The sequence below is a fragment of the Theobroma cacao genome, chromosome 8 (genome assembly GCF_053813885.1).
Source record: "Theobroma cacao isolate CCN51 chromosome 8, ASM5381388v1, whole genome shotgun sequence".
In the NCBI taxonomy this organism is placed as follows: Eukaryota; Viridiplantae; Streptophyta; class Magnoliopsida; order Malvales; family Malvaceae; genus Theobroma; species Theobroma cacao.
In genome coordinates, this window is record NC_142646.1 from 14,396,508 (window position 1) to 14,402,692 (window position 6,185).

Sequence of the window (6,185 nt, forward strand, 5' to 3'; positions counted from 1 at the left end):
AACTTTTATGTGTACTTACATATTATAAGTTGTTCATCATTAGTTATGGGATGAAATCCTCTCAAAAGTTAGTTCATGCGATTAACTGGGTTTGGAATTCTTTGTGATTCATCTCCTATGAATTCCATATGATAATCATTTGTTATTTAGTTTTAAGCAATTTTAATTTAGATATTTTATATCAATAAGAATGTTTTTAACTAAATGTGTTCATAATCCTATTATGAATTCATTGAGTTATGACTCAATTTTATCTAAGTCATCTCATTAATTTCCTTTTTAATTCATAATCAAAAGCAAAATTATTTCACAATGATCTTATCATTATTACTTAGTATTGATTATCATATATGCAAGGTTATACTTAAGGATAAAAAATTTAGAACAATTACAAAATAAAATGATATGTGATGTAAATATATAAATATATATAAGCTAAGCATCTCATGCTAGCAAAATTTAAATCAATGTCTTAAATATAAAATAAAATATTCAGCCATAGGTCAAAAACGAAAACATCTCATCATGACAATCATGTCATGAAAACATTCAATGTTCTAAAATTATTTATTGTTCCACAATCTAATTTAGGTCGACAACCTTGATCACCATCAACTAAGGTTGTCGCCTTCATGGTCTTATTCTTCACTGCTCCTTGTCATTTGTTCCTTCAATATGTCATACATATTAAAACCATTAATAAAGAGTCAGGTATCATATACCAAGTAGTGAAAAATAACTCATCATATGATTCATACCTGATGTGGAAACTTCCTTTTGTTTTTTCCCTTTCATGGATTCAAGATAATCCTTGCAATTGCACCTTCAATGCCCTAGTTTGCCACAAAAATGGCATTTGTCATTGTCCTTGTCTTTCTTCACTCCTTCAATAGGCTTCATACCTTTCGAAGTTGATGCCTTTTCACCTTTATCTTTCTTAAAAAAATTTCTTTTTATATTTTTATTTTTCTTAAAAGAGACAAGATGAATCGAAATCTTCTCTTTCACAATGGTGTTCTCAGCCTATGTGAGCGTATTCAATAAGCCCAAAAGGGTTACCTCAATCATGTTCATGTTAAAGTTCAATACAAACTGTGAATAGCTTTCTGGTAACGAAGAAAGTTCAAGGTTTATGCTCAAATCATGATCCATAACGTAACCCAACTGCTCAAGTCATATGATATATCTTATCATCTTAAGCACATGAGGCTATACTCTGCTTCCCTCAAACATCTTACATTAGAATAATTCCCTTGAAATGTTGAATCTTTCTGTGCAACTTTCCTTATCGAACATTTCTCTAAGGTTTTGGATAATAACCAAAGCATTCATTGCTTCATGTTGCTTTCGAAGATCTAGAACCATACTAGCTAACATCACACATGTGGCTTGATCGAGATCATCCATATAAATTCTATAGGCCTCTTTTTCCTCATTTGTAGCATCGTCGCTAAGTTCCTCGAGAATAGGACCATATAGGACAAAAGTCTTTTTCTCTTGTTCAAGACAACCTTGATATTGCGAAACAAGTTAATGAAATTTAGGCTTGTCAACTTGTTTGCATCAAGTATGCTTCTAAGAGACAAACTATTCACCATGATAAAGTTGTATCCTATATAAACCGACATATATGATTATTAGTCATTGGCACAAATTATATAATCATAACGACAAGGTTTTCGAATCTTATATGATTATTCTTAATATTTTATCAAAATAATAGCCCTCCTCAACTATTTCAAGAAATTTAACCTTTAAACTTCTTATTCAGTTAGGACCCTTTTCATCCCACCATGGCCTTGAGTGACTCAACAAGCCATGATGACACTAATTAGGTACATAACTTAGCTTACCAATTGTATCTTATGCAACTCCTAGATCAATTAGGTGACAACTCTTTGTCTAAATGTATCATATACATTTTACCTAACTTTGCCTTTGATACTATGTAGTCATGTGTGACACATCCGAACAACAAGGTACTAGTTGAGTAAGACCCACCAATAACTCAAATGTGCTCGTGTAAAGGGTGGCCTTGAGTGACTCAACAAGCCTCCAATTAAAAGAGTAGCTTGGTTATCTTGTTTTTTTTTTTTTATGCTGGAAGAAAAAAAATGCAAATGCACAGCTTGGTTATCTTGTTATATGCTAGAACGTAACTTTTTGACTCAATATATTAATAAGGGATTTTTATTTATTAATTCATTAATTAAGGTCTCATTGATTTGGTGTTGTTGACATGCATAACATTTCTCACATTTCACATATATCATATATATATATATACTAAAAAATAAATCTATCTTATGCCAACTACTAGGATGATTATGAAATTTACTAATTCTAATTTCTTTGAGCCATTAAGGAAATCAGTTGGTGAAATTCCTAGGGGACTTACACAAACATCGTCTTCAAGCTTTGCTTGTAATCTTCTTGAATTTCCATGGAGCCTTTGGATCTCCATTTTTAAGTTACGAAAATTTTTCTATCTAACCCTAGTTTTACACTTTGATGTAACTAATTACATTCTATAATCAAGAAACCTCGAGTTACATTAGAATGAACTTAGGAAAGAAAAGAATTTTACAACTCAAAGAAAATAGAGATAAGGTAGGATGCCCAAACCTTATTTTAAAATAAATGCCATGAGAAATAAATTTAACCATCCATGACCTAATCTTTTAAGGTCTCCTCATCCTTTATAATCACAATCAAAAGCATAAAAATAAATGCAAACTTAATATCACTTGGTGATCTTGTGTGTTATTTGAGAAAAGCATCAATTAATTCACTTAAAGTGCTAGACTCAAATTATTTGGTATTGTTTTATTTTAATTTAATGTTTAAGAAATTCCCTTCTGAACATTGAAAGTAAACCTTTTACATCTTATTTCTTATTAGAAATTCATTGGAATAAAAATTTTCATTTTAAGACTCTTTGTTTTAATTCTCTTTATAATTAAAACTCCTTTTAATTTTATGGATTAATTTCTGAAATTGTATGTTGTTCAAGTCACCTAAATGGTGGCTTAACAAATTTTAGAAAGTTCTAGTCAAACAAAAATTCTTTTAAAGGAAAGTTCAATGCTATCACATAACTTTAGGAAATTCTTTTAAAGTAGGAAACTATTTCCTATGAATTTCCCATATTAAAATACTATCCTTAATTTTAGGAATTTCTTTTAAAGTAGGAAACAATTTCCTATTTTTTATGAATCACCCAAAATTAAAATAGATGGTAGTTAAGTGATCTTAACATAATATATTTATATAGTCAAACTAATTTATAACCCTAGATACAACAGTTGTATTTTAATTTAATTAAACCTCTATGAACTTAAATAATTTTCTACTTTATTTTGGTATTTTTCAAGTAAGTCCAACTTAATTAATTATCCTTATTTAATCCCAATCATGTCACTTAATGTGTGTGATCCATTAGGTTTCTAACATGTTGGCAATAAACATAAATCCTAATCAAATCTTAATTTCATAATTGATTTATATCTATAGATCATGAGCGGCATATAGCAATACATCATGACCACCTAAATGTTAGAGAGTCAATTAAAGAATTTGACAAAGCCCTTCAGTGATAAGCCTCTTAGTACAATATGGTCCTTTCACCGAATATCCAAAATATGTCATAAAGTGTGGCTTAGTGTCTACTTATAACATTCTATTTTAGTTCTTATAATTCATGACTAACCTTATGATATGGGAAACTAACTTTCCTCAAATTCATCATGCTTTGCCCAAAGACTTTAAACAAATTAATCAAGAATTAAGAACAAGTGAGATACATCCCCTCATATCACTTGGGGTGATGAATCCTCTCTTGACTACTTATTCACCTCCCCATGCTTCATGCATACCCAAAAGCGTCCTGTTTAGGCATCTGGTCACTGTCAGACCCGTAGAGATGAAATCAAAGTATGTCATTCCCCATACAAGATGACCTGGTGTTTTAAGTTTGAGGACTAGTTGCATGACTATCACATGAGAACATATTCCATAGACAGTTGAGTGAAATACCAAATGGAGTTCTCATAGCATGCCATGTTCAGTGAACTTGTTCATTAACAAGCACCTACATGCTATCCTTAAGTGTCCCATATACTTCAATATATGAGATCGATTACTTACTTTCTATGTAAGGAAGCTCAACATGTACTAGTCTTTAAGCATTGTCAATGCCCTGTCTTGATAATGCAATGACCAGGAACAATTTTAGGAAGGCTTTGATGCATAATGATCTCATAATTGTAACAACTTTACAATTCTCTTGCAAGGCCTTTAGTTCCATGAGCTCCATCCAATTAGTACTTAATAACTCTTTATTATTGTACTAACATGAAGGAAAACTTCTATCACATATTATTATGCGATTTAGTATGCATTAAATGACAATATATATTCCTTGATCAATCCAATTGGCTCAAGGGCATATACCAGCAAGTGTATCCTTCAAAAACTTAACATATGAAGGCATTTGTTCTAAAGCTTCAACAAATGGGATGATTATGTGAAGCATTTTGAACACCTCCATAAACTTTTGAAATTGACTTTCTTGCTATTGCTTTTTGAATAGCTGAGGAAAGGGTGGTAGTGGTGTGACTTTAGCTTAATTCTCCTTATTCTGATTGTCAAGACTTATTATCTGGGTTTCACTTTAGGCTCTTTTGTCAACTTGTTCAACTTGTCGAGTATTACTTTCAATCTCTTTGCCACTTCTCAATGTAATGGCCTTAACTTGCTCTTTGCCTCCCTTTCTTCGATTTGCCTCTGTGTAGGCAAAGTCCCTTAAGCTTTATTGTTTATTGAGCTTGCCAATTGTCCAACATACATCTAAAGGTTTCTCAATGAGGTTGCTTGACAATGAATGAAGGGCTCTTAATTGTTGTTGAAACCAGGAGGAATATTCAACCTTGAATCTTATGCTTCTTGATTGTTTCCCCATGAGAAGTTTGGATAGTTTCTCCATCCAAGATTGCAGGTGTTGGAAAAAGGGGTTGTGTTACTATCTGTTCCCCACAAACTGAGTAGTTTATGTGTTGCAAACTAAACACTGATTCACTAGTGTGTCCATCTCCACAATATTCACACATTACAAAAGGACTTTGAATTGGATCAGTGCTGAAAGAATCAAATTTTTTAGTTAAAGTAGCTACCTAGTGGATTAATGTCGTGATGGCATCCACTTCGAGAACTGTATCTACTTTTCTATTCACCGATTGCTCCGATGGCCATGAAAAATTATTCGACCCCATCTCTTCCAATAAGCCGTATACGTCATCAATGGACTTCACCATGAGAGCTCTTCTAGTAGCAGCATCAATGGTGATTATTACTTGACCACTCAATCCATTGTAAAACATTTGCACTTGGAGCTATTTTGGTAGACCATGATGAGGACAACGTCTAACTAGGTTCTTATATCTCTCTTAGGCTTCGTACAACAACACACCATCAAGTTGTGTAAAATTAGTAATATCGTTCCTCATCATCGCTATTGTCACATCCCATTTTCGGGAGGCATTGTGATCAGTGCATGACCTAAACGAGCATAACCCGTTAGCCCTAAGCAAGCCTCCTATCATAACATCATCAAACATTCATCATCTCATGCGAAACATCATATCACATCCATTAAAGTACATAATCGTAATACATACATTCTTAAAACTTATTACACAACATAGGAACTTCTCAACTTAATTGTGTAAGCTCAACTTAATACATCTATATGTGCATTAAGAAGTGCCACTGTCATTGTGCACAATTATATAAACATTAAACATCATCAGCACCATCGAGTGTCCATATAGGATCTCGAGCCATCATCATGAACTCATACATAACATTATTCATATAAGGTGTCACGACCCGATACTCTCCTCGAGCCTGTGACAACTGCCGCGATGTCCCGATAGACATTCATTACCCTGATTGCCAACCGAAACCTCGCAAGGCTTAATATCAATTTTCGCACCTCCCCTGTGAGCAATAATTACTAAATATCATATTTTAAAAGATTATAAGCTATTTCCAAATCAAAACAATAATAAAAAAATATTTTCTGTCTCACAAAGGCATTTTGGTCATTTTTTCAAAAATTTTGAAACCTGCTGAAAATATAATATATAGAGGAAAATACACATTTCATAACTAAAAACAAGTTTTAT

General features: G+C 32.4%; 1 non-coding gene across 1 annotated transcript; it reads left to right on the forward strand.

Moving 5' to 3' along the window:
* The first annotated feature begins 5,400 nt into the window (after positions 1–5,400).
* LOC148761229 (small nucleolar RNA R71) lies at positions 5,401–5,507 on the forward strand. The gene has a single exon (XR_016028114.1). It is a non-coding gene; the product is annotated as a small nucleolar RNA R71 (small nucleolar RNA).
* Positions 5,508–6,185: the final 678 nt, after the last annotated feature.